Genomic DNA, 18,560 nt, shown 5'->3' on the forward strand with positions numbered 1-18,560 from the left:
TCAGCTTGTGTCCTGCTAATAGTGGAGCCCTAATAATGTTGATAACAGCAATATCTTAAAAGCCAACCCTGACATCCAAAGAACAGTCTAGCAGTTCAATAGCCTATCCATCACCCATAACATTGCATACAGTCTACCAATGTGTTATTCATAGAAGTGGATTATCTTGGCCCCCCACATGTTACAGACTTCAGCTATCTCCTCAACAGTGTTGCCAAAACCGGCATTAGGATTTGTCTCATATGTCAGGCTGAAATACAATGTATCCAGCTTGGCCAAAGCTCCCTTAGGACTTGGAAAAGTGTCAAAGGAACAACAGTTCCCAGCCTTTAGATGTTAGCAATCAAAATAGATTAACAGTATCATTTGTATTTTCAGGATCTTTGAGCTTTGGACTCAAACGACTTCTATAGTAACATCAATGTACAACAGCCGTTCCAAGGGCTCTGATAATATTTTATATGAAAATATAACAAGAATGAAATAGTGACAACTTAAACCTCTGCATATAATAGAAGTGGAATCTGTTACTGTTCAAAATTATCCACATCTTTTGTTAATTAAGCATTTTACTGGAAAGCTCAGACAACAAAATACTTACAGGAGAGTATCAATGTTGTAAATCAACCTCCAAAGCTCTGGGACGTGTAGACACAGGCAGAGTGATTGGTAGAGGTACTGAAAGAACTACTTACTTGATGTTCATAGTAGCTAAAGTTCGCAGTCTGAGAAAAGCGGACATTTTTGTAGCCGTGGTGGCTGGTGCAGGAAAAAAGTAGGCAAATTAATTGTACACGGTAATGATAAATTCGCGATATAGAAGTGAAAACCACGAATATGAAAGTACCACAAAATATTGATTTACAGTATTTCCGTGACTTCTGTCAGGACAATTTAACCAACCAATCTAGCATATGCATAGAAATATTAGTCAAAGTATACGTGTACTACGGTGTAGTTGAAAACCTAAAATGCATGTTCTCTGATGCTAAAGTGTTAGGAAATGCGATAATCTTTCACCAGTTATTACTTGTTGTGTCCCCAAATCCATCCCACTGCTGCACCACTAATGAGTTGACAGGCATAGAATTTTCCATTCCACCCCTGAATGAGAACAGCAGGTACTCCCCAGCTGGTCTCTATCAGCCAGGCCGCAGGGGGGTGTGGTGGGGTGGGGGGGTCTGCACTAGGGGAGTTCACTGGTTCTAGCACTGACCTGTCCAAATTTGGGGCCGTTCTTGGCTTGGGATAACATCAAACATCATAGATATCACTGTAATACAGGTATTATCATTTTCTTAGATAGATCAATATCTGTTGTTTTTTTTAATCTTTTGCACTATCCTCATTTCTAGGTAGTAAATGCTTCTTATTTTACAAATTGGTGATTTGGCCACACGTCTAACCCTTACGACACAGAGAACAAATAGAAGATGAATAGGATAGTTAGTGTGTAGGCGCGAGTGTGTGTTTCATTCACTCTCAATATAACCCTGTTCATACCAGACTTACATTTAGCGGTTTCAACCGGTTTTTCAAAAACCCAGCTAAAACCCTTAGCGTTCATACCAGACTTTTGATAACCGGTTTTGAAAAAATCCTGTCCGGTGAATATCCAATTAATCGGCCATGACTGCAGTTTGAATAACCGTTCCTCCCGCTCTTCCGATTGTTGTCCTTGGCCTTCTTACTTGTATGCCGTCTTCAGCTGTTGTTTTTTTTTACCTTACTGCGGCACTGATCCTTTATCTTCAAGAAATCAGCCTCCTCCAACATTTTTGTTTCGGTAGAGCCCTCGCCGCCCCCCCCCCCCACGCTTTTTCGAATTCGGCGACTCCTGCTCTCCAAACCTAAGTATCAGGAGCGTCTCGTCCGCCGACCAGGTTGCATATGCTGATTCCATCGCAAAATGAAGAGAAACCATGGAAAAACAGTGGAAACGAACTCAAGTTGGTCAAAACAACGCGATCAAAAAAGCTTGCAGGTAGCACACGGTCAGGATGCTGACCCCGTGACCCCGGAATCATGACGCAAAAACCGGTTCAATAAACCCTTAGCGTTCAGACCAGGTTTTTCGGTGGAAAAACCCCTCAAAAACCACCTCCCGAGGTGGTTTTTCAAAATCGGATTTAAACCCCTAAAAAACCGGCTAATTTGCGTTCACACCAGGTTAAATAAAAACCGGTTTTTGAAAAACCGGTTGAAACCGCTAAATACTGTAATTCTTGATTTGTTAACTGTCACTTAATTATAGCTGATTTAGCTGTTATTTTTTACCGCTAAAATTTCAGTACCGTAATACATTATATTTGAACACTTTTGATCATCTGCCTTGTCCACACCGCTAAAATTAAGTGCCATGAGCTAGTCCATTTTCCTCCCACCGCTATAATTTCCAACCGCAATATTAAATGGAATTACAGTATAAGTCTGGTATGAACAGGGTCTATGTTTAACATATGTCCAGCCAAAGAACCAAATAATTGTTTTGCTCCAGCCCAGCCTTGTGATGTCATGATGAGACAATGCTGGAGGAGGAACCCCAAGACTTCTGTATCATACAGAGGAAGCTGTAGATTATTCACTTCCTCTGTGCTTTAGTTCTTGGGTATAGTTCCTGACAAGTTTCAGTTGAAGACAGACGTGTCTTGGGGCTACATCTTAACTACACTGACTGGTCTGTAAGTAAGTTAGGTTTAATTTCTGAAGGATTTTTATCTTGGGAATGTTCTCAGCTGTTAGTTGTGGTAGTTTCCTTGAGACTCTTTATGTGTGCATCTTTTGTCCAGACGTAAACTGGATAGACTGTTTGGATTTGGGATGTTGAAGGTAGCCAGTCATGTGTCTACATGTATGTAACCTGGTATGATTCTGTGTTGTGTTGTATATTAAAATTTTTAACATTTATAAGCAGTTTCTTTACCAGTATGCTGCTCATTGAACAATTAACATCTAGATCAGTAGCATTTGACAAAGTTAATAGATACAAATTTAGGTCATTACACCTGTATATACAACTGGACTTGACATGTTTCATACCTTAGAACTTTTATTTTCTTGAACATTTGTATTAAAATTTATTCTAATTCCTTTCATGTTTTTCCTCACCTGATTCACTCAAGAGGATGTTTAACTCATCATCCTTCGTCACCTCAAAGTTTACCTCAACAGTCAGGAATTTTGCATGGGAAGATGGACTTCCTACCATGTGAAAATGAGAGATATTGAGCAGTGGTCGAAATACTTTTTTTCAGTGCTCTGCAATATTGCAGAAGAGTCAAAATTTTGTTCTGCAATTTGGAAATACTTTCTGCAAATACACAAGCCTCTATACTACAATCTTGCAAGTTTATAAGCATGAACTATAGATTGATATGCAAATTAGTGAAGACAAATTTTTTGAAGTCCACAAGGAAACAAAAGATAAACAAGTCAAGACAAGGTTGATGTAAATTAGTGAAGAAGCTCCTGTTGTTTCAGAACAGGAGCTTATAAGTGTTGTCTGTCCTTGGGGCCAAGAGCACCAAATCCCAAGTGCCAATTTTTCCTGCTGCAAAATTGCAGATTGTATAAATTTTTCTTCTGCAATCTTGAAAATCTATCTGCAAATTGCAGACTGCAGACAGGTATTTCGAACACTGTTGAATGTTTTTAAGTCTCACCTCATTTGGCCTCTCTGCAGGGCTTCTGCCATGTCTGTTAGGAAGAGTATAGGTTACTTTAGAACTTGTTCTGGCTTTCTTCAGGGATCAATTAAGAAGGGTGGGGAAGGGGGTTGTGTGAAAATGTATACTCTTTTCTTTTTTGGCAGTTTTTGCTGTGGTAGTGATATTTTTACTTAGATTTCTTGGTGAGTTGGTTTGTTAACATGATTATATAATCCAATTACTTTTAGTAGGCCTGGTACAAATTTTGATTTCAACAAACAAAATATACCATTAGTAGCCCTTACTGGCTTTGGTGTTGTCTCCTTTTACATTCTAATATTTTCTGCAGTCCCTCTTTTGTTTACCTGAAACACATGTAAAGTAAGCCTCACAAGGTCCTGTCCTTGCTGTGTTACTTGCTCCTGAGCTTTGAAAGCTGCCATTTCATATGATACTGATCTTTGTAACATGGAACACCTGTAGTGACTGCTCTCTATGCTACCAATACCGAGGTAGAAAATGCTAACTTTTTAGCAGTCAAAGCAAGCATTTGTCAATAGCTTCTCGTATTTTCAGACGTTTACTACAGGTGTAGCAGTATGTCTTGTACTTCTACACACAGTCACATGTGAGAGGCCAGGGGTTGTTGTTTATGGTTATAAGACAGAGGAGACAGCGGCCCTTTTTACAAGCATGTTTTTCCAGCGACTCTGTCATGTTTGGGTTTGGCTCCACTGTCCTTGTAACTCTTGTTTTCCTAGTCTCCCATAAATGACACTTGTTGTCAGAGGCTAGCATTGGGGCTTGTACACATGTTTTAATGACCAGAGGATGGTTTAGAGTTTAGTTCTGAAATTTGAAGTCGTATCAGCAATACCATAAACAGGGATTGATATAAGAAATTGACGGTTTCAAAGGAACTCTAACAGCGTAAACATCTAATCTTAAGTTAACCTGCCATTTTACTGAATGTCAAAGTAGTTTTTCTATACCATGTATGTATATAGAAAGTGTGTATTATACAGAACACGTTGTCTTACCTTGTCATGATCAGTCACCACTGAAGGAAACTGAAGACTCCTGAGAAAAGTCTGTGCAACTTCTGTGCAAAGTCTGTGATGGATGTTTAGTTTATTTTGTGTAGATGTAAATGTTTAGATGATGTACTGTCCTATAAGTAACAGAAACATATTTCAAGTCACCAGATGGATGGCTACTCTGTCAAGTGAAGGACAGCCCAGAAAAGATTGACTTGGGATAAAAGTGATGTTGAAAGATTTGCTCCAATGTCAACAATCCTCGCTCACAGAGTTCTTTCCTGTTGGTCTAAGAAATTATAACTGATATTGAGTGTACTTAAAAACCTCATAATGAGCCACTGTTTTCGTAGAATTTGTGGCTGGGCCATATTTCTAGATACCAGCTCCATACATCCGAAAGGAAGAAAAATATTTATCTTTCTTTAGATTTACCTTTATGAAAACTCAGGTAGACAACTCCCATATGTTCTGCTTACAAGCTAGGTTTATTTTTAACAGTAGATGGTCAGAAAACTGCCTTGTTCCTTTCGGATCATGTTTCTTTTCTCAATCAACAGTACACTTGTTTTTGTACCGTGTACAATGTACTTGTCCTGTTGAAGAGGGGAAATATAGTAGTGAGAAAACAAATCCTTCAAGGACAAGTACTGGTATTTGCTGAGGGAAGTCTATGGAATGTGAATGGAACCCAACATTTGGTTACAAATGCATAATATTCCCTCCCATCTCCTGCAAAAAGTCATGAGCATAACAGTGCCTCCTAGTAGAGCAGGCAGTACTGCAGTTTACATTAAAATAAGTACTGCTGCTTGTATATTATTATTAAAATGCAAATGAAGGTAAAACTACTTTGATTTTAAAACATTAACCTGGCCACCCCTCGAACCTAAAAGAATGGACAAGCCCACAACGAAGACTCAGTTGTGAATGATGATTGAGGATCAGTCTTCATCCAAAAACATTCCGCCGGATTAAGCTTCACCAAAACCCCTTGAACAGCCTCCCCCGTTAAAGCCCAGGTTGCTGCAGCTGTTATGTGTTAACGTAACCTGTTCTATTTTCTGCCCCAGGTCTAGACTGATGGTCAGATCCTAACAGCACAGAAGGAAAAGAGACCTCTTCAAGAACAAGACAGACAAGCCAAGGAGACATCCAAGACAGGACCAGGATTACGCTGAGCCAGGGCAAGAGCTCTTCCAGACGTTTTGTGCCTTAGTTAAGGTAAGAAGATACGCCTTAGGGTTGTTGGTTTAAGACTTCTTCTGGTTGTCTAAGAAGTGATAAAGGACAGCCGAACTGGAAAGAAAATGGAGGTGACTTTGGGTTTGGGGTTTTGATGACTGACTAAGATGTTATGACACCTATTTGTTCTGAATCATCGTCATCATCAGTTTGTTGTAGTTGTGAGACAGCTGTAATTTCTTTGACGTCTTGATGCCCCCCACCCTATTTAATCAGTCACTGCTTATTAAATACTGTTGAAAACATTCCTTAGAGATCTGTGACCATGCCACAATTACGTGACTGCTACTACAGAATATTCGGCTAAAATGGTTTCCAGCTGTGAACTTGGAGAACTGGAAGGGCGGGGGAAGCAACACTTCCTGCCCAGCCAAGGAGTTGCCAAACTTGATTCTTAGAAAGTTCGAACAGACTTAGGCTGAGATCTTTGCAATTGTTTGACAATGGGTAAGTGTGAATTTTCGTTCAAGAAAAGTGCTTGATATTCAGGAATTAATACGTTGTAGAGCTTTTTTTATAACTACTGTCTTCAGAATGATTGTGTGAACAGCAATATATCATTAGTCTGTCTATGAATCCTGTTGGGTCCAATTTATACCTAGCCAGGGCCAGAGTTGTGCCTTGCAGCTGTGTTATGGGCAGGCCTATAGAGACCCAGGCAACTCATCTGACCCACTGTTTAGGCTTCCTGAGGCCTGGTATAGGGACGTCTGATCCAGGAGACTGCCAAGAACTCTCTGCTTCTGTGTGGGAACTCTGTAGCCTTTTGGCACTAAATCTGTATTGGTTACAGGGATGGCAACAAGGAGTCATCCTCCTTACTTCTTTTTGTAAAATTTGAAAAATTGTAAGAGTTAGGTGTGCTCAAGTGTGATTTGTCGCTTGATGTCATGCAGCAAACTGTCTCTGCATGCCTTTGAAGCTGCTGTGTTACTCCAGAATTTTGTTATGTTATTGGGTGGGCCAAGCTAGTCTCTCCTTGCAGCCAAGGGCTTACAATATAGGTGGGGCTGAATCGCAAGGGTCTGGAATGGCAGCCATTCGGTACCAACTCAGGTGGGCTCAATAACATCCCAGGTGTGGCCATAAGACTGTATAGGTTGAACCACTCACACCAGGAAGGACTCCTACATGTAGTCTTTTCGATAAGTATGGTGGGCTCTTAAATGTGCATTGTGGCTCTTCCCAAACACAGGATTTTACACATTGATGTTACATGTATATTGAAAGCCGTACCCATAGGACTGATACCTAATGTTCTGTATACATTTCAAATTGCTATGTGGAAGTTGTTTTTAAAACACATGTTGCATTGTTAGCACCCTGCTAAATATCAAACCCTAGGTCTCTGGTACCTGGTACATGTCTATGGTATGTGTGTGAAGTGTGAACTGTCACGTTGACGTTTGTTACTAAGATTTCCCTCAGGTTTGAGCCAGGTAGACAGGAATTTCCTGGTCTGGTGGTGAGGTAAGGTTTCTCCCACGCAAGTCTTGAGGTCACAATTTAAGTTTCCATTCCTAAGACAAAGTCGACTCAACAAGATTGAGAAGGCCAGCCAAAACAGAAATATGCAAAGATTGTCATGTCTAACTAAGGTCACATAGATGTGCTTCTTAGTCGTAGTTACCTCAAATATGATATAAAGAGTAACAGAGAATATTAAAATTACTTTTGATTCAATGAGCCATTTCAAGATTTCTTCTTAACACAAGATGCTAGATAGCTGATCCTAAGAATAAAGGTCTGACTTTCTTGGCAAGAAAGGAATATAAGAGACATAAAGTCCTATCATAAAAAAAGTCTTATATTATTTTTTTGCATTCTGAAATCAGGTTTGAGGTGTCCAAAAGGATGCCGTCCCCAATTTTAAGTTTGTGTTGCCTGAGATTCAGTTGGATGGCAGGAGGTTGATGTAAACACACCCTGTCAGCTTTCCTTACATCCCACATTCCTCATTCTGAGCAGGGAAACTGGACTTGGGGCCAGGAATCTCTTCATCCCCCGCTAGCCCACAAGCATGGAGGTATCCACAGGATAGAAGCTGTATTTACAAACACAGTGATGCCGTGGCCAGCTTGGGTTACATGGTCTTCTTCTTCTTCATCTTTCCTATATAAAACATGGTTCATCAAATTAAAACTGGTTGTAGCAGGCTGAAGAAGAAGAGCATCTTTCCTGTAAGGTTGATGTTTTATTCTATATGTTTGTTGTAGTGGCTAAACTCAGGTTTCTAGTGGCTGAACTCAAATTCAACTTCAAGTCGACAATGTACACAGTGATGAAAAGTAGTGGATGCTACTTGAAATGTCTGACAGCTTTCAAAATCTATCTTGGGTTGCTTGGGTAACAATTTCCTTGTGTATCTCATTACCTGGATGTCTAATCTTCATTGACATAGCCCGTAATGTAGTTACTCAGAAGTCTGGGTACTAACCACCTTTACTACCTAGAAATTGTTGTATGTCTACTTCCATTGAGCAGAGCATCAGCATGCGTTAGGTCTAAAGGTCTAAATACACACAAGCCAGACTCAGATTGTCAGTGTTATGGGAATGACTTGCTTGGTTAGATGTCAATTAGTTCATGTCTGACAGATGGACAGCAGAAGTAAGGCATCCTCAACAGAAGTAAGGCATCCACACTGGAGCCAGAGTTTGCAGACAGGCCCTACCTACCCCCCCCCCCCCCCTCCCCAAAAAAAAGAAACTCACGACCACAAATACCAAAAGTTATCAGCCCAGAATTACGTGGTAAAAATCATATATAAGTTGCCCTAACCAGAGTTTATGAATGTACTAGCAGCCTACAAAACAAAACACAGTCATGACCACAAATTCCAAAAGTTATCAACCAAAAATTAACTCTTTCCTGCAACTTACATACCTTATTATTGTTGCGCCAAATGTGGCATTCAGAAGACTTGTTTAACAATGTAAAACTGAATTAGAAAAATTTTAAGTTTTTTGTAACTTAATAAAGGTAACCTTTTCAAAGTACCACACCCAGTAATATCCCCTCTGCAGGGAAGAAAAGTTACCCTTCAGAGATAACCTTGGGCTTTAGATTCAGCCCTGAACTTGTCCTTGATCCCTCTGGCAGGAACTGTGGTGTAAACAGGCTGGAGTTGATAGAGTTCGCAGGGCTGCTGACACGTCTCTGTGTCCACTGGCAACATTTGAGTTCAAATTCAAGGCCATTCCTATAAGGCCTGACACTGTAGTTTCTGTCTGATGCTCCAAAAGGCTATTAAAACATGTATAGGGAAAGTTCTAATCAGAAGTAAAGGAAGATTCATAACTTTTAATTTAGCTTGATTTGCCCAATGAATTTTATGAAAGCAACAAAGGCCAGTCAATATTTTGTTTTTCAAGTTTTTGCCTCATTCCTCAGCAGAGGCTATAAGAAACATTAACAAGACAGAAACATGTTGATACTTAAATGTACACATAGTTATGTTTTAACCAAAAGGTTTGGTTATGATGCTTCAAGTTGGTTACTGCCCATGCCTTGCAACTTACAACTGCCCATGCCTTGATACAGTTGCTATCTTGTCAGGTTGAAGAGACACAGCTGTAACAGGCCTAGTGTGTACTTCTGGGGATGCTGCCATCTCTAGGAGGTAGTTAAACTGATCAGAGCTGTCAGCAAATCATAACTCTCTGCTTTTATGTTAGCTTTCAATGTTATTATTACTCTAACCTTTTAAGTTTATGGGCTGGGCAGTAATTCTTTCTGGCTACTACTTTGGCAGTTTCCCACACTTAAATTGCAATGAGAAAGATAACAACCTTAGTTTGCATGCCTGTAACTTTGAGATAAATCACTAAGTCTTGTTTATTATGCCAAGCGAGTGCTTTTTTAAGAAATTATCTAAAAATTGTTCTTGACACAGGCAAACTAACGGACAACTAGTCAATGTTGTTGAAAACACAGCCTCCTTCAGACCTTGATAAGAACAATGTTTTAAAAGTTACGTGGATTTAATTTATGTGCTGCAAACACCACTGTCTACAGTATATAGCGATAAGCTTACCCAAGGGAAGTACACTGAACAGTGTGATTCAACCAGGCCAGTCTTGTTAAAATAACCAAGTCGTTCCATTAATGATGCCTTTACCAGGATATACAGCAGACTAAATAGATAGGCAGAAGAAAGGAGGAGCCTGGGCCACACACACTGTGCTTTGTGGGGACATGTTGACAAAACTGTTGGTATTATCAGTAAAGAAGTCAAATTACTGTCCAGGACACTGGCTGGAGTCTTGCCAGAGTTCAGCTGAAAGCCACAAGTTAAGCTGCAAGGTTGGGCATTCTGGAATGGAACCAACCAACCAAACACCTTGGTAAATGTCTTGGAACTTGAAGTGTAGCATTGAAGCCAAAAAAGGAAATTTTACAACCATACTGAATTTGACATTCACTCACTCAAGACTGCATGTTCTTCCACAGGACATAGAGCCTCGGCATATGAACATGACATGTGTAATCTGACATTGAGATTGTTGAATTTTTCAAATTTTGTTTATCTCTGATATAAGAAAATGTAGAACCATAAGCCATAAAAAAATGTAGAACCATATTCGGTATTGCTATCTCTTTTTCACTAACTCTTTAGAAGAGGCAACAAGACAACTCTTTTAGTTTAATCAATGTTGTTATATTTCTAGGGTGTTCATAAGATAAATTGAATGTATGACATGATATTGGGTAGACACACTTGTACAGAGTAATGGATGCCCAGCTGCTGCCATAGAATCAATATTGCTGATCAATATCACACATTGATTAGCTTTAATATCTGCTGACGGCGTGGAACGTTGTGATCAGAGGTGGTTCTAAACTCAAGGACACTCAGTTCATACCAAGGTTGAAAGGGCACAATGTGTAACATTCCTGTTCACCTTGTCAAGGTTTGTATTTCCTTTTTGCTCTTTCCTAGTAGCGTGCATAGTTCAGTGATTTGCAACCCTGCACCTGGATCAAGAGGTTCGGAGTTCGAATCCTGGTTGTCGTTGCTCACCCGACATGCACACAACTGGAAAGAGTTCACTGTTCATTGAACTGGTCAAAAGAGCTAGGGGAATTTCCCAGATACAATGAACCTGTAAATACTGTACCATAGTGTCTGTATTCTCTGTCATGACCAGTGAGAGATTAGCTCTTCAGTGAGCTAAAACTCAGATCATTTTCGTTTCTGTCCCCATCCCCACCCTTCTCTGTTCGTCTGACGTTTTAAATTAAAGACTGTTTGGTAAAAGTGTAAGGAGACCGAGCTTGCAACGCAGTGCTTTTAGACACGTAATGCATTTTCGATAGCTATACCTCATCCAGTATACACAGGTGGGTGTTTGCCTTGGTGCATTTGTGTGTCAGACACGAAGCTGAGGTAACCCTTCCAGAATTTCCTGTCGAGAGAACCTGTCAAATTCAAGGTCAAGTTAGACTGTGCAGCAAGTTGTTCCACGTGTCCTGTCGTCTAGAAACACACAGTAACCTTACAGTTCAACTAGTTAGCAAAAGTTTGTTGGAGCGAAAGATATAAGGAAGCAACAGCCTGACTTCCATAGGAAGAAGACAGCAGCTAGTGTGTTCTACCAGATGTAAATTCAGGCCGTAATCAAAAGATAAATATCTGCCTTTGGCATGTTGTGTCGTGACCTTGAATGACCTTCCAGCCTGCCATCATCATCTATTACCCAGCAGGCTGTCTGGTGGGTCGTTCATCAAAGCGGGCAGCACTTTGGCGTAGGCTGAAGTTTGGCAGGCTGGGACTCTGGGAAAATAACTGCACAGCACTTGAAAAGTGTCGTCCCTCTGTAGGGAAGTCTCTGACCGTGTTGCTGACATTTGCAGGGTGATCTCTCTGAGTCAGAATCCCATGACCAGACTTTTATACTGTCTCGTGGCTGTTAACAGCAGATCTATATTGTTGGGAAGTACATTTATGCAGGTAAGATGCTGTTTGTACTCTTCAAGAAGTTTTGAATTGTTCAAGGAATATCTCTGCCCTTATCAGAAGCAAACTGTTGGTAACATTTTTTCAGCTCATGAGTTCCTCTTTTGTGTGTAATTTTTTTAGATTTTCTGCAGAATGCTTGGTCAGAATTACAGGATACTGTAACTCAACATGGTTTAAAAAGATTGTTGCCAACCCTGCTTTTGGCAGACATTTCCCTAAGGAACAAATGTTTTACATTTTTTGTAATCCCCTAGCAGCTTCTCTTCAAACTACAAGTCACAAGTCACTGCACACTTTTAGTAATGTCTAGTCAAACATAATATTAGCCTGGTTACCAAACCTATTCTAGCTTCTGTGTCTCTTTTGTATACTCCATGTATGAGAAATGTTCTCACTCAAACACACAACACCATGGATGTCAGTTCTCTACAGGTTGTTCATGTCTCCTGCTTCCTTATCTCTGAGTCTGACCTCTATTCAATACAGATCAAAACAGGAAAAATTCTCTGCCTCCCCAAGGAAATGATACAGACCATGTATATGTCAGGGTAGACTTAACATTGAAGGCTGGGGAGCTTCAACTCCACCAGATTACACGTATACCTTTCCTGTTTTCTACAGTAGTAATGGTTGTCATGGTAGCAGAGCAGATGTATGAAATATAATATGATATAAAGAATGCAGGACTTGAAAAGTTTATACTGCCTTGGTCGATTTCAATGGGGTAGCATGGGGGTTTACAGTCTCCCTGTTTTGTGCCAAAATAGATATGTTGTCAGGGGTTTCTCAGACCTATGGGTTTTAAGGCTGACCAGTCAAAGAAAGCAGGAATAACTTTATTGCAAACAATTATACAGGGACAAAGTATAACATCTATTGGTATATAACTAATTTTATAAGGCTAACCTAATAGTAATAGATATGTTTTCAAATTTAATACCAATGTGACTGGCTGCTAGAATAGGAAGTCTTAATATGGAAAGAAAAGTACTGACGTGGCGTAACAATTATCAGCCACTGTTGTAACTGTGTATCTGGGTTTGATTAAACGTTTCTTCTTATTGGAATAGGCATGGCCTATAAAGGTGGCCCTGGGGCAAGGACCTTTGACCCAGAGTCTCAGTAGGCACTGATGGATGGAGCTTTCAAGGCCCATTTGGAAACGGAACATTCCACATCGTAAAACAGGTCAAGTACAGCTGCAGGGTTGGAAATATACTTGGTTGCACATTGGGCAACCTGGATGAAATTTTGGGTCATCCAGTGTTTTTGTTTTTATTGCCCTTTTCCGAAGAACATAATCGGCCGCTTTAATTCTACGTAGATCTTAGACGGACAAAGCATAATTGGCACATTTTGCTTAGACTCTAAGTTAGAGCATAATTCTTGTAAAACGTAATGGCTTACTGAATTCAGCATAATACGTAGTAGCCGGCTCTCTGAAATTTAGCATTGCCATGCAGGTCCTCTTTTTTGGTCTAGATTATTCCTACATTGTTGTTGTAGCCATTCTGATTCCCTGTCAAAAACCCTTATGTGATTTCGGAAAGTGCATAAAATATGAATAGAATCTACACCAACATTTCTACCCAATCCTATCATGATCATTTCTGGTCTATCCCGTAACTTAAAGTATAAGCTTATGGAAAAACGAAAGGAATTTTTCTCAAGGTTCTAATACCTGTCACCGATAACTAAATAAGGGGATCAAAATTCTTTTCTTTCTTTAATCCAGGAAGTCAGCTCTCAGGTACAGCTGTTGCTAGCAGCCTGGTGGACTGAACAAAAGTCCAAGATTAAAATATAGATTTTTTTTTTCTAGTGAAAGAATGCTGGTCCAGCTGACAACATTATGAGGTAGTACTCTTGTAACATAGTCGGACAGGTACTAAGAGGAATCCAACTTATGAAAAAGCATATAATCTGCCATGCTATCTATAAGAAGTCTTCATAAGAGTTGCCCAAGTTACTTACACTTTACCTGTACCTGTACTCTTTTCAAGAAGTGTGGTAGGTGTAACAGTGTGTTTCAATGAGCGCCACCAACTAACCTGTCTAACAGTTTCAGACTCTTTAGCCTAGTGGTTAGTGCATTGGATTTGTATGCGATTCTCGGGAGCCAAGAGACTTCTACTTGCCCCAAGTTTCATAGGTTCTCATGTTCTGTTGTACATGTGCTTTCTTCTGTGATAAGCATGGATTGGTTTTTCTCTACCAAATTTATCAACTAGCCTTCAAACCCTAACACTAATATCTACGGTATGTGCTTACCACCTTACATACCTCTTGCTAAGTTTTGGGCATCTCAGTTCCCAGTAAGCTTGTGTTATTGGAGTCTTGGCTGACACTCAGGTCAGTATACTCCTACACCCTTGACCTGACCCCACCAGATGGTTTGTGCAAGTTGGAGTACTCTGGGGATTCGAACCCCCAACCTTGAAAGTGATTAGAAGAAGGATTGCCAACCAATCCATGCAGATCATTACCATTATGTTACATACAGTCCTAAAAGCCTTTGTTGTTGTCGTTTTGCTTGATGGTTAGATGGGTGCAGGACCTACACTGACCCTACCATATGGTTCACACTAGCACCATTTTTCACACTCCCTGTCTGGGAAGATATTTTGTTTCATAACACATACTTCAGTAAGACCTGGTGATGAGATCCTTCTGTCTGCCCCATAAACGTCAATAGCAACAGGAGAAACTGTTTGTCATTCTTGACAGAGGTTTTATTTTAAATGTCCATATTACAGGGTATTATAGGGTTTAGTGCCTATAGTGCCAGTTTACTGCCTGAGAATAATAGACATGTTCGTGGAACTATATGTTACAGGTGCAGCAAAAAGAAAGTCAGCTAGCAAATTATTTCTTCACAAGTAATGATAAGTTCGCAGTACAAAATTGACTGTGAAAACCGTGAACATAAAGGTACCGTGAAAAAATTGTGAATTGCAGTATTGTCTTGAACAAAATTCTACCCGATGTTTCAACTTATTACAACTTCTAAAACACAATTGCTATATAAAATAACGACAAAATGTTATATTGTGAGATATAGTGCGAAAGCTGCAAACTTAAAAACACAAAAATTTCCAAATTACTAGTACCAGTCTATAAAAGTTGTGGATATACACTGTGCCTAGGTGAAGGTTTGCCCTCTTGTTTGTTTATCCGACCAACATGACAGCGTTCACTGTTAGACGTCAAACCGTCTGCAAGTTGAAGTCTGCTTGAAAAGCCACCAGTATGCTTAGCATGGTCAAGGTTACATTGTAAACATTGAAACTGTAAATGGTGTGCATCAGTGCTTACTGGGTGATGATGGGCCGCTGACACCAAAGAGGATTGATGGAGTTGTTTACGGCAGTTAATGTTTCTAAGGAGGGCGTTTCTCCCACCGTTACTTTGCTCTGCTGGTTGTACCATGTAAAGGAAGATAACTAGCCTCTACCAGGCTTCGGAAGCAGCTGGAAAGAGTAGAAATTGGCCAAATAGAGAGGTAACATGCCAAGGGAGTTGGTCTGCTAAAGGAGTACATTTTGTAAAAATATTCACTATCACCATACATGTATTTGCAAATGTACTCTTTAGCAAACCAACTTCCCTGGCATGTTTTCTGTCTATTTCGCCAATTTCTACTTTCCATCTAGCCGCTTCCAAAGCCTGGTACTAGTGGTAGAGGCTAAAAGGCAACCAGCGTGGGAAAAGTCACAAATTTAACATATTTAAATGCCAAGTTAAAAAGGAGTATAACTTGCTACCCTTTCACAAGTTTACTGAAAGTGAATTAGTGTAAACCATTGTAAAGAAATCTAGTGTATAAAAAGCCACTGACAAATATGTATCAAGATTGAAGTGTTATCTGTTGAGTGCTCATAATATGCCACTAACATTTACCATCTCCCAGAAAGCATGCCATCAGTCTTGGCATTTGGGTGACATTTCCACAGCAAGTCTGGTAGATTTAAAGCTTTAATTGCCAGGACGTAAAAAAGATGGCATGTATTTGTCATTCTCCATATTAGTCCTGATGTCACCCACACCACACTTATCTAGAGCCTTCTAATGCCCGCATCTGTTGACTTGGATTTCCAGTAGCATACAGGAGCAGTTTTGCAGTAAATACATGTAAGCGTGAATGCCAACGGTACATCCTTGCCTTACCTTACCGACCTACTCACCTTTCATCTTTCTGTGTCTGTACTACTTCATCCACTCTGAGTGTTATACTTGAGAAATTGATCTACTGTTTTACTGGGTAAATGGTGTCTGTTTTTAATCGCTGAAAAGGTAGGTGTTTGCTAATACCTTTCTTTTTCGAATGAAAGCTCATCTGTTTTGGTAGAATTGGGGGGCAGACTACACAATCCAGTCATCCTAACTATCTAACACAAGAGAGGAACTCACCATAACTTTTTGGTCAACCTTCAGCAGAACATAATGTGCCTGCACAAAACCCTGTTTTTTTTACTCTTTGGATTTTTGGTCAACGTTGCATCAGAATTTTACAGACAATATCTTTTCCTACATACCCAGTAACGTTTGGAAACTACAGACAGAATGTTAACCTTATATATGCAGTGATGCACATACGACCTTATATGAGACGTTCTGCCGAAGTTCTATGCCCAATACATTGCGGGTTTCACGCAGGTACAGTATGTTCTGCCAACGTGCTCTGATACTCAGTATTGCTACTACCACAGCTGTCAGGCATGGCAGACTCGGGGAAGGGTCGTCCCACCGCAACATTCCCAACATTGTGCTGGTCTTCACACAGTTCTGAGAGATAGTTAGGATGACTGGATTTTGTAGTCTGCCCCCCAGTTCTCTTTGGAATCCAGAAAACTTATTGGAAAGTCATCCATTTCATCAAATTCATGCAAAAGTAAGGAAAGGAATTGAAAATGAAAAATCTGCTTGCATGATAAGCTGGTAGTGTTATGGGCTTCAATGTCAAGAACATGAAACAGTTTTTCTATATGTGAGACAGTATAGCTAAATTTATAGCAGTATAACTCCAGGGGGCATCAACTTGAGCAGATGGAATCCTTCATAAGTCGTGATATATTTTGATCAAAAGAAAAATTGATTATGAACCCTTGATACCAGCTGTACCAGGTTTATGTGAGGCTTTATAAGATTGATTTTATGACGCGATTTTATGAATGACATCCTTGAAAAAAAGCAGATATGGAGCAAAAATAAATAAATCAATATTTAATCAGTCAAATAAATCAAAAGCAGGCCAAGCTCATTTTGTTTGGGACATACACGATACAGTAGTTCAGCATATGTGTTTGGTTGGTAAGTGAGCAGAGTACTAACATTCTTAATATAAAATGATATTTTATGCATGGCTTTAGTTCATTAGTACAAGAGAAATCCCAGTGACAATTTGTATGGTCCCTGATGGGACAAGTGTAATGGTCTATGGACTGATTGATATTGTCCTGGGAATTGCACTAATTAGGTGAAGACAAACAAGGACTTGTCTGCATACCAGAAAATAAAATTGGTCTCCACCTAGATTTTCCCATGTTGCTATAGTCAACTTTCCTGATTGTTGTAGATTCTTTCAAAGGTTCACCATTTGACAGCACTTGGTAACAGGGTGGGGAACTGTTGCTTGATGTTAGTATCATCTGTTGGTAACAGTGTGGACAACATGTGTTTCTTGATTTCTTCAGTTTTATCTTATCAGTTGATGAGCTGTAACCTATCATGAGGGGCAATCTGCTGGAGAAAGTTTCAGATAAGACAGATTGAATGCTACTTCATGATCATTTGTGTTAATGTTATCTAGTGTTCTAACTTTGGAGTTATCTTGTGAAATTGATCATAGCAATCATGGACTTTCAAAGTCAATTTTCTGGTCATTCTTTTATTGTACTAACTAAATCAACATCTTGTTATCTGTGCAATGCTGCTGACGGAAAATGGTTGCTTGTTTCATATTGTAGGCTGGTTCTGGCTAGTTTATGGTGGCACCAAAAAATAAAGGGACTCTTCCTGTAGATTGTTCTTGGGCTATTTCACAGTATGAAATTATAATGAAAATATGCTAAGAAATGGCAGTTAATGTCAATATCAGACAGATTTTCTCATCCATCCCCCCTCCCCCATGTCAATACAAATTTGCCTAACCCCATAACCAATACAAATTTGGTGCCAAACGGCTGCTTTAGTAGGCTGAGGTCTCAGTGTCCTGTTGACCTTGGGTGACGGGTCAAACCCCTGTCCATCATGTTAGCCAAAAGATGACCCCAAGGTCATAGAAGGACATCTTACATAACACTTACTGATGGATAACTTTTCAGAAATAGTAAACAAAACAGGTAACTACACATCCAGGTGTGAATGTGCTTTGGTTTGTGTAAACTAATTTGATAAAGAAAAACATTGTTTTGTTCTTCAACTTATTTCACACCCCTTATTATAGTAAAGACCAGACATGTTTATATAACGCTTTGGTGTGAATAACAGTACACAGTGTGTTTTTCACACCTTTTCTGTGATTGTTGGACCAATGCTAAATGATACCCCTGGACAATTAAGCCGTCCCTCCCCTCCCCAAGAAGTGGTATCTTCCGTGTGCACAACAAACATGTGATGTCATGATCCCTTTAGGCAGGCCCCAGTAACACAGCCTCTCTCTGAGTCACA

The 18,560-nt window shown here is 39.8% G+C and overlaps 1 protein-coding gene across 3 annotated transcripts in view; it reads left to right on the top strand.

The window, feature by feature from the left end:
• LOC109486252 (KN motif and ankyrin repeat domain-containing protein 1-like) overlaps positions 1-18,560 on the top strand; it is a 54,605-nt gene that overhangs the window by 16,039 nt on the left and 20,006 nt on the right. For all 3 annotated transcript variants that reach the window (XM_019789994.1, XM_019789997.1, XM_019789995.1), the window contains exon 2: positions 5,758-5,908. The gene's annotated coding sequence lies outside the window, so the exon portion shown is untranslated. The remainder of the gene's footprint in view (positions 1-5,757; positions 5,909-18,560) is intronic.

This window comes from Branchiostoma belcheri, unplaced genomic scaffold, assembly GCF_001625305.1.
Source record: "Branchiostoma belcheri isolate BF01 breed outbred unplaced genomic scaffold, Haploidv18h27 scaffold8, whole genome shotgun sequence".
Lineage (NCBI taxonomy): Eukaryota > Metazoa > Chordata > Leptocardii > Amphioxiformes > Branchiostomatidae > Branchiostoma > Branchiostoma belcheri.